The 11,627-nt window shown below is 40.1% G+C and overlaps 1 pseudogene; it reads right to left on the reverse strand.

Annotated features, from left to right (window-relative positions):
- Nucleotides 1–7,914: 7,914 nt before the first annotated feature.
- On the reverse strand, nucleotides 7,915–8,928 carry LOC117199054 (centromere protein V-like protein 3; annotated as a pseudogene).
- Nucleotides 8,929–11,627: the final 2,699 nt, after the last annotated feature.

Raw genomic sequence — 11,627 nt, forward strand, 5'->3', positions numbered from 1 at the left:
TTCTTGAATAAATGAATGAGAGCTTTTGTGAATTTTATACAACTATTCAGAGGGGATAACAGGCTAAGAGTATTCCTAAAACAATCTTAATGTCACACAACTTGCAAGTGAGAGAGGCAGAATTCCATCCCAGTTCTGCCTAAAGCAGGAAGCGTGCACTCTTTGTTGTATTGGTTTTACTAGACTCTGGGACTCCCTACAGCTTAACTTGGCCACTTTCCATGCTACTCAGAATTCAGAATTCATCGTTGTTTAGGATGGACCTTGTGTCCAAAGCTGGTTCATCGATCAGATTATTCCTGTAACAAGTATTTATTATTCATTTAAAATGACTAGGCACCCCTGCAAAGACAAGGGTTAAAACCATAGAGAACAGAGCACCAAGCATAGTAGAGTCTCTGCATTGGTCCAATACGCCCAAAGATGATGGTGACTGCCTGGAGTAAGGGAGTAAGACCAGTGGTGTGCTGTAGGCAGCTCATACCAACTCAGAGCAGATGATTAAAAATAAATTATTTGAACTTACAATAAATTAATTATATAAAAAGGTAAAAATACTCAAAACTTATTGCTTCCTAATTATTTTATTACATTTTACTATTATCTATGTTCTTGAAGCTATTTATATCTTTTGTATCTGTATTGTGGAAATGTTATATAATGGTATGCAACTGCATATCTCTACTTAGATATGTATCCAGTGCCTTTACATTGGTAGCTGGAAACAGGCCATGATGAGGGTATTTACAGCACACTATAGACATCAGGAAATCAGGGTTTGATCGATTGTTATGTTGATTGTCTAGAATTAAGAAAGTGATGTAAAATATGTTTTTGTTTTTGTGGGGAGTCTTTGTTTTCTTTGTCTGTGAGACTTGGGGGATGTTAGTTCCCCAACTAGGCATTGAACCCAGGCCTACAGCAGTGCAAGTGCCAAGTCCTAACCACTGGACCACCAGGGAATTCCTTAAAATATATTGATGCAGATTAAATTTAAATGTGTTTTGTTTCTGTAGCCATTACATTGTGAATAGAATAGCACACAGAATTGAGGAACTAGTCTTTTAGTATTTGAAAAACTATTGTGGAATTCAGTAAGGAAGTCGTGGAAGTCATTAATGAATTAGTGAAGTTCTGATATAGGTCTTCACCTCTGTTTGAGTTTTGTCTTACTAGTTAACATAAACAACTTAAAAACCAAAATTCATGTCAGAACTACACTTGGAGAGACACATGTTAAGTATTTACCAGTATTTATTGGGTCAATACCCTTAACTCCCCCCCTCCCACCACACACACACACACACAAAATAACCTGGCCTCCCAGCACTGACTAGTGGTTCCAGAGCAGTGTAGGTGACATCGGAAGAGATGATTAGAGAAAATGAGCCATAAGGTCTTGAAGCAAGGGGTGGGGGTTGGGTACAAATGGAGGAGGAAGGAGAAAATAATGAAGAAGGGGAGGAGTTAGGCCGTTTCTATGAGTAAACCTGTGTGAGAATATATATCTAATGTTTACTTTAGATTTGTTTGTTTACAAACTTCAAAACATATTCTATACAGATCCAAATATATACATGTACACAAATGTACACACACAGATAGATTTCAAGCATATAAATATGATAGATGTAATGAATTTTATTTAATTTTTAAATAAGTTAAAGCATAGACATGGCAGCTTTTACAGTAAATGTTTAAGAATTTTCAAAAACACTGGTTGGTTCTTTCCCCACATTTTGTACTCAAATGGTAAATACATTTTTCGGAATTTCTTACCATTGACAAGAAATAGCTATATTTTAATTTTCATACTTTCTGAATAAGTTTGAATTTTATGAAAAGCCAGTAGTAGTTCTACTTCAATGTCTGGCACATTGTGGGTGCCCTTAGTTTATATATACATAGATATTTATTGAATACTGATGTATCAGATGCTGTACTGAGCACTTGGGCTTTAGAGAGAATTGGTTCGGATCCTTACCCTCAACATGCTTGCAGAGAACAACAAACAAATACAATTTATGATCAGATATTGAGGCCAGAAGTCTGTTCCTCATGTGCATCACACTCTCTACAACTTCTAAGACATCATATATATTATTCCTTTCCCTGGAAAATTCTAGTTCCATTTTACACCTGACCAACTCCTGTTTACTTCTTATGTCTCATATGACAAGTCTCTTTCTTTGAAAGTCTATAGCTTGCCCCCATCTTGATCTGTGTTATCAGGACATGTTGAATTCCCCCATCACTGTGAGCACCTACCAGAGTTTGTTGTAGTTTCTGTCTCCTCCAACAAGCTGCAAGCTTGGCAAGGACTGAGACCAGGCATAATCCCAGAGCCTATTTCAGGATGTCAATGAAAAAATGTCGCTTGCCATATCAAGAAACAAAAGATGTTGCAGCCATCAAGCCACTATATTACAACCACCCCAACGGTGAACCCTGAGGGAACTCAGGATATAAACAGGATGCCCACCATCAAGCCATCAACCACTGCATCCACCCCGCAACAGTGCACCCTCAGGAGACTCAAGATGAGAAAGCACAGGATACTGGCCCCAGATAGCTGAGGTGCATATCAAAGGAATGATTTCATTGAGCCCAGAATTTTGAATCTTCCCATACATAGAAAAGCACTAAATTCATTAACTTGAGATGTCTGGTTTTCTTTAATCAACAGTAATCTTTTGAGGTTCCAAACTACCTGGCCTTGTTGCAAAAGCTCCTGTATGTCCTGGCTCCTCCCTTACCTCTTCAGAGCTGTCCCTCAGAGCTATCTGAGAGGCTGTGTCCCGGGGAGAGGCTGTGTCCCGGGGTTAAGTCCTCAGTTTTGTCCGCCAAATAAAACTTAATTCTCAACTTTTAGGTTGTGCATTTTTTTCAGTCGACAAGTACATACCACACTAGTATTAAAAAAAGGCACTATGACAGCTGGAAGTCTGAGTTTATAGGGTAAGGATAAAAAGCAGATAGAAATAATGCATCCACGTCAATTTCTTATTCACATGTCACAGGCAAAGGTGGATGAATAGACATGGCTAAGGACTGGAAATTTATTGATAGAGGTTCTTTTCTTAAGATACTAAATAGTACAAGATCTTATTCAGAAAAAGAAAACTGAAAATAGAATCTGGGAGCAATTATTTTATTAAAGATTTCCTATTTCATGAGAAGAGACACACAGAAAGAGACAGGTATTCTTTTTCTGCTTGACACTGTTTTTCCTGGTTGTAATTCCTGGAACAGTTATTGTAGAGGAAAGCATGCCACCCACTGGGGTTCTTTCCCAGAGACTCTGAGAAAGAAAGCTTCACCCATTCCCTTTGAATTTCTCAAGTGTTGCAACAAAATCATCCAGTAATGTGACATTACTTACAATGTCCACCGGAGGGCGATATGCTCCTACTGATACCACCTGTTGCATAATCTGCGAGGACTAACTTTAGTTACTTATAGTATTAAGAATACATAATAAATTAAATAAGTAAAATAAAAGACGCCCCTTCGATATATGTAAAGACATAGAGGAAAAGATGTAAATGGCACCAATCCTGCCCCCACTCCCATTTCCTTACCCATGGTTCCAGGGTAGACTATATTCCCAGGGGTCCTGGAATGCTTCTGTTCCACACTGATGTGTGACACAGGGCACAGAGTTAATGGTTTCGCCTGGAGTATAGCTGGTCTTCTTAGGTTCCTTTGTATCTCATCCTGGAGAGAGGACAAGATTAGGAGATGAATATTATTATTGTAACCATTTTAGAGATGAGGACCCTGAAACTGAAGCCCAGAGAAGTTTATTATCTGGTCCAAGAATAGGGGCCTCATCTCTGTGCTCCCACAGTACCCTGTTCTTTCCCTAGCCACACTCTGTTGTAAGCTGACTGTTATTTGTCTTTCTCATCCACTAGATGGAAGTAATAGATGCCTAGGGACTGCATTTTTTAAAAAAATGCAAATGGTTTTCTTTATATATATAAATTTATTTATTTATTTTTGGCTGCACTGGGTCTTTGTTGCTGTGCGTGGGCTTTCTCTAGTTGTGGTGAGTGGGGGCTACTCTTCATTGCAGCGAGCAGGCTTCTCATTGAGGTGGCTTCTCTTGTTGCGGAGCATGGGCTCTAGGCACACAGACTTCAGTAGTTGTGGCACGCGGGCTCAGTAGTTGTGGCTCGCAGGCTCTAGAGCACAGACTCAGTAGTTGTGGCACATGGACTTAGCTCTGCGGCATGTGGGATCTTCCCGGACCAGGGCTCGAACCCGTGTCCCCTGCATTGGCAGGCGGATTCTTAACCACTGCACCATCAGGAAGTCCCTGCATTTTAAAAAAATTAGTAAAAATTTAAAAAGTTTATTTTATTGAAGTATGATTTGATTTACAATGTTGTGTTCATTTCTACTATGCAGCAGAGTGATTCAGTTATACATATACACATACATTCTTTTTCATATTCTTTTCCATTATGGTTTATCACAGGATATTGAATGTAGTTCCCTGTGCTGTACAGTAGGACCTTGTAGTTTATCCATCCTATATATAATAATTTGCCTCTGTTAATCCCAAACTCCCAATCCATCCCTCCCCCACTCCCCTCCTCCTTGGCAACCACAAGTCTTTTCTCTATATTCATGAGTCTGTTTCTGCTTTGTTTCATTTGTGTCATATTTTAGATTCCACATATAAGTGATATCATATGGTGTTTGTCTTTCTCTGACTTACTTCACTTAGTACGATAATCTCTAGGTCCATCCATGTTGCTGCAAATGGCATTATTTCATTCTTTTTGATGGTTGAGTAGTGTTCCATTGTATATATATACCACATCTTCTTTATCCATTCATCTGTTGATGGACATTTAGGTTGCTTCCATGTCTTGGCTATTGTAAATAGGGCTGCTATAAACATAGGACTGCATGTATCTTTTCGAATTATGCTTCTGTAGGGACTGCATTTTGTTCACTGCTCTATCCTAGCATGGAGAGCAGTGCTAGGCAGCTAGTAGGCATAAAATGGAGTAAAGCTGGAGAGATAATAAGGTATGAGGTGGGGTAGGATGAGGTTCTATCTGACGTGATTCCTCTGTTAGTGGCTTGGATGAATGAAGACAGGAGTATGTCTGAGAGGAAAGAGAATAAATGATGTATGTTGTCTGATGAGTCCGTTAAATGGGGAAAGAGCATCTAGCATCCTGCAGACTTGTAGCCTATTACTTCTTCTATCCCATCACTGGACTGCTCTGACTCTCACTTTAAGTGGCCAAAAATGGCACCTGAGAGAATGTATATTAAATTATCTGGATCCTAGAGCCAACTACAATCATGATCATTGCTCCTTCTTTTCAATGCCCTGATATAATAACAGCAACAACACTAGCAGATTCTTATTGCGTGCTTGCTAGGTGTCACTCACTGTGCCAGGAGATTATATGCATGACCTCATTTAAACCTCACAGTGAAGTTGAGTGTGGGTTTTTCCAGATTTTACAAAGCCAGACATCAGTAGGTAGAAGACTTGGGATTTCAGCCCAGGCCCAAATGCCAAGTCCTTGCTCTTTCCTTGAAGTAAGAGATGCCTAAATCATGGCACATAGACCACTGTAAGTGTCCACAATGACTTTAATGGTACATGGATGAACATCTCATATACAATTTTAAAGTATATTATATTTTTTGTGCAATAGAAGAGAAGACAGCTAACACATGAAGAAATATTGTGGCCTTCTTCGGAGGCAGGGGGAAAAACATTGACATCACACAGCCTGTGCAAGACCCTTTAAATACTCCCTTGAACACCTCTGTCCTTTCCCCACTGGGTCTAAGCTGCTTATCGCTTCTCTTTCCCTCCAATTCCCGATCCCCAAACACCTGGGAGGTCATCCACTTGCCCCAACAGCTTGTCCAGTGTCAGGTTCTAGCACTTTCTCTTATCCCTTTTTACCAGCACAACAGTTCTCGACTTTCATTCTCACACCAGCCCAGGACACATACGTTGTATGCCAGCTTAACAATGCTGTCTGCAACTCCTGAACATGGGTTTTTAACCAAATAAACTCATGAATGATTTGCACACGGCATAGAGAAGGAGAAAATAGTCAACATTCACTTTGAAAGAAAAGTCACTCTGAGGAAAAGAGAAAAATCATATATACACATTTCTTTGTACAAAAACACTAACATGATAGAAGCATGAAGTCTTGAACCACTTTTTTTCTTTCTCTCTCTGGATCCCATCCATGCAATGGAATGTCATATAGGCGTAACTCTAAGTGCAATTTAGTATTTTCTGACCACCAAGATGATGGAATCTCCTGGGGCATATATGTAAGTTAATGTTCTCCCTCCCTTTCTACCTTTTCTAGCTCAACTCAACCTCTAAATGGTGAAGAGACAAGCTATTCCAAATAACAAAGGAGGAAGCTTGTGGAGTAGGGGGACATGTTAGAGAAACCAGGTCATAAAATCCCTCCCTCCAGTTTGGGGTGGAGATGACGAAAAAATGAGGCATAGGGATTGAAGGATGATAGCTTCTCTGTGTGATGGCACAGTCATGTTACTCACAATTATACATGGAAACATATCCACTTAGTTGGGTTTTATTTATTAAAAAATAAATTTAAATGCTTTTATTATTATTATTATATTTTTTGGCTGCACCATGTGCAGCTTGTAGGATCTTAGCTGCCTGACCAGGGATCGAACCCGGGCCCTCGGCAGTGAAAGCAAGGAGTCCTAACCACTGGACCGCTAGGGAATTCCCCTGAGTTGGGTTTTAATTTGTTGATAAGTCAAGTTAAGCAATTCAATGCATATTGTATGCCCATCTAATGAAACATATGTACAGAAGAGAAACAGCAAGAAAATGACAAATTGAAAGAACTCCAGACACTTTTACCTAAGTGCTAGAACACTGAAGATATTTATTGGAACTTTACTCCTATGAAATATTATTACCTCAGTGAAAAGCTGGAAAAAAAACTAAACATCCATCAGAAGTTGGTTAAATAAGTTATGGAAGAGCCATATTTTAAAATTCTATGAAGCCATTAAGTGATGATGTTTATACATATCATTTGGCATGAAAAGACACTGACCACCTATTGTTTGATAAAAATCTCCAGTATCAAGAAATTACGTATAAATTAATGCTGATTTTGTCATATACAACATAGTAATACATATTTTCTACTTATTAAGTATTTATTTCTGAATACTTAACACATGTACAAGATAGGAATTTCAGAACATCAAACAGGGCATACAGTGCACAGATATCTCTCACTCTTCTGTCTCCCTGTCCCCCTACCCAGAGACAGATTCCAAAAGAAAACCAAGCAAAATGACAGCATCATTTGAAAAATAAGCACAATGAGGTATGTAATACTAATAAATCTTAAACATAGTATATAAAAATACATTAAATAAACAATGTAGCTGAAAATAACACCTATGTCTAAGTAGCGAAAATGTGAGTGCTGACCTAAAACACACACAGGGATAAGCAATAGAAAACGTCCTAAAAATGTTTAGGAAACCATTTGGATATAGTGGTCCTTTGTACCAGATGCAACTGCTAAAAACAATCCTGTTCACAATAGCGCCATAACCGTACAGTACATATGAACAATCTGCAAATGATTTGTGAGAACTGGGTGATGTAAAAGACGATTTGAAAAAGTAGAGCCACTACTTGCTGATTGGACTTGCTGATTGGAAAATTATCATTATCGTTGTACCCAGACAAATGGGTGCTTAGGTTTTTTGTTTTTATTGTCATTATGAGCAAGTCCATTGGAAAACACTGGTGGGGCAGGGGTAGAAACTTGGCGTGACATCACGGGTTCACCAGTCCAGAAACAGACCTCTTTCACACACTGTCTTTGACAAGCACTGAGGTGGTTCCCTCGTGTTTCAGGTGTGTTGCGGGCCCAGTGCCTGCCCCTCTTCGGGAAGAGAGGCAGGGGCTCACTTGGTAGACCCACTCTGGACGGCTCTGTGCTCCTTCATGACCCCCTCCCCCCCAATCGCCACTGTTGAACTCCTCGACGACCACGCTGCACACGGTGCTCGCGTCCAGGCAGTGCGTGCCCGCGTCCAGGAAGTGTGAGGCGACGCTGTAAACTCTGGGGTGAGAGACTAACGCGTGAAAACTCTGCACCCTGCACCTGCTGCAGAAGCTGTGCAGAGCTGGGTGGGTGTGGGATTGGTACATCATGATGCTCCTGGCGCCCAGGAAGAGCATGAAGCGCAAGGCTGGGACAAGGAACTGTGGGTGCTGCTTCTTCCTGCACAGCCTGCAGCTGCAAACCAGAACTCACAGGTTTGCAGGGGCCCAGGCTCAAATTTAACCGTGCGGCAGTGGTTCACCCACAGTGTAGTTCACCAGGCCTGGGGACTCGAAGGTGTCCAACAAACTTGGCCGTATGCATGCAGCTGAGGCCTCACAGCTTCCCCAATGTCTCCAGCGCTCTGGCTGCGTGCCCAGGTGTATCTCGTTGAGGGGGATACGGAGGGTGCCGGCAGCTTCGGGGCTTGTGGCACACCTTTGGAGCCCGCCTCCTGGGCCCGCCGCCACCAGCGCTTCTGCTGAATCCTTACCAGATCCCACCTGGCCGCCGCTGGCCTCCTCCCCGCGCGTGGCTCCCCACCCGGATTTGGATAGGTGGGCACCGCGTGTCCCTGACCGGATGGCTGCACAGGCGGCGGCAGGATCCCCGGTTTCCTTTTGGACCCGCGGCTGAATGTTCGCGCTGCTCCTCACTCTGCCCAAAGTGCCTGCAGCCTTCAAGTGTGTGCCCCACGGCCCCTGGTTTCCCAGTAAGTTACTGAGCAGCCTCATTGCATCAGCCTGATTGACCACTTGTGCTGTGAAGAGACCCTTCCCTTGCCCCTATGAAACAGCCTTTACTGGCCTGAAATTCTGGCTGAGCCCATCAGCTGCTTCTTCTCCTAACTACTGTTTTCTATTGTCGATGCAAATCAGCAGCCTAACCTTAAAATATTGAAACACTGAAAATACTGCAGACCTTTTAGCTAGCATGCAGCAGCAGGCAGAACAGTTCAAAATAAGCATTGTTCACCTAGTAGAGAGTCAAACTGAGGTATACAAAAAGACTTTCTGTGTAGTGTGTGAGTAGTTGTGCTAAAGTTGGGAGTAGTAAAGATGATGACTCACAATACTGTGTTACAACACACCAGTGGATCCATAGAGAAACTGGATGTTAACCTCAATATAGGACAAAAAGTCACTTATTTAAGTTCATTCTCTAAGAACAGGAAGTAAAAGAAGAAACAATACATTAATTTGTCCATCTGTACCAAGAACAAATTAACAGCTCTGGGAAGCATAGATAGGAAGCTGAACCGTTCTCTGGAGATTGATGTGATCATTGGGCATGGCCAGAGGAGAGACCCCACAAAATGAACATAGATCCTCTTCCCTGAGGTGTAACAGTTAAACAGTGAGGAGTCTTCAAAAAATTACTTCCTGAATTAAGTAGTGACACCTACACATATTGGCTGCAAGCAGAGATGCACAAATCCACCCGCAATCTAAATTCAGTCATTCTTAACATTTTGTCATATACACATATCTATATGCATGCATATATGTATGTAGTTTTTCAAAAACATTTTTAAGTAAGATACACATATCAGTGCCATTTCGTCTCTCAGTACTTCAGCACTCCTGGCCTAAGAATAAAGACATAATTTATAGCCACAATATCATTATCACACCTATAAGTCAATGATAATTTTCTAATTTCACCTAACTTCCAGTGTAATAGGGAAGACCTTTTGTATTCTATTACAAGTTAATCACTAAAGGGATGTTGCCTATAAAGCTTAAATTATACCTAATGGTCCATCTCTGGGAACCCTGCCTCCCAGGTAATGAGTGTTAAGCTAAAATACCTTCGTTTAGCTCATAGGAAATGTCCTGACCAGGCCCACCTGTGAATGGCTGTGCAAAGGAACAAATTAACACATCCCCTCCGGAGTCTGGCTGGAACCAGGGCTTTACCCCCTCCCCTTTTAGTATAAAAGAAGCCTGAATTTTAACTCAGGGAAGGTGTTTCTTTGGGACACTAGTCCACTATCTTCTTGGTCTGCTGGCTTTCCGAATAAAGCTGCTATTCTTTGCCCCACCCAACAACTCATCTCTCAATTTATTGGCCTGTCGTGCGGTGAGCGGCACAAGCTTGGCCTCAGTAACACCAGTATATATTTTCAATTTCCAAATTGTTTCCTAAATGTGTTTTTAAAATTTCCCCCCTCAACACAGGATCTATTAAAAACCACACATTAAATTTGGTTATGTCTTATTAGTCTGTTTAATCTAGAACAATCTCACCACCCTTTTTTTTCTCCATGATACTGATTTTTTTTTTAACAGACCAGGTCAGTTACCTGCTGATTTTACCTGATTGCTTCCTTGTGGTGTCATTTAGATTGTTCTTCTACCCAATTTATTTCCTATACAGCTAAAACTCAGGGCTAAAGGTTTGATTAGATTCAAGTTACACATTTTGGCAAGTATGTTGTTTTGGCAGATGTTGTTGCATACATCATACTGCATCATATCAGAGGTTCATGATGTCAAGTTATCCCAGTAGTAATGATACTAAATGTTATTCTTCGTTAAAATGATGATTTCCAGGTTTCTCCATTGTGAAGGTACAGTTTTTACTTTGCAATAAACAAGTAATCTGAGAGGTGTTATTTTGACACTGTGTAACTATCTTGTTCCTTTCCAACCCTTTGCCTAATGGTTTAAGAATCCATTGATAACCTTTGATTGAACCAATTATTTTATTGTTAAATTACAAAATAGTGATTTTCTGATTCTAGATTTCCTTCTACTTTTATTAGCTTTCATTCATCCATAAAGATGAGCTTTCTCTCATCAGCTGCAGATGGACTATTTCTCCTTTAAAGGCAGGGTATGTACTTTATTCTTTACTCTGCAAACTGATAATTATAGGTAAAGAGTAGGAGTAATATTCTAATTCAAAAAGATACATGCACCCCAATGTCATAGCAGCACTATTAACAGTAGCCAAGACATGGAAGCAACCTGAATGTCCATCAACAGATGAATGGGTAAAGAAGATGTGGTGTATATATATATATATATATATATATATATATATATATATACAATAGAATTTTATTTGGCCATAAAAAAGAATGAAATAATACCATTTGCAGCAACATGGATGGACCTAGAGATTATCATACTAAGTGAAGTAAGTCAGACAAAGACAAATATCACATAATATCACTCATATGTGGAATCTAATTTCTAAAAATGATACAAATGAACTTATTTACAAAACAGAAACAGAGTCACAGACACAGAAAACAATCTTATAGTTACCAAAAGGGAAGGGGGAGGAGGGATAAATTAAGAGTTCGGGATTAACAGATACACACCACTATACATAAAATAGATAAACAACAAGGATTTAGTGTATAGCACAGGGAACTATATTCAATATCTTGTAATAATCTATAATGGAAAAGAACCAGAAAATATGTATAAATGAATCACTTTGTTGTACGCTGAAGCTAACACAATATTGTAAATCAACTATTCTTCAATAAAATAAAAATAAATAAAA

Source organism: Orcinus orca, chromosome X (assembly GCF_937001465.1).
Source record: "Orcinus orca chromosome X, mOrcOrc1.1, whole genome shotgun sequence".
In the NCBI taxonomy this organism is placed as follows: domain Eukaryota; kingdom Metazoa; phylum Chordata; class Mammalia; order Artiodactyla; family Delphinidae; genus Orcinus; species Orcinus orca.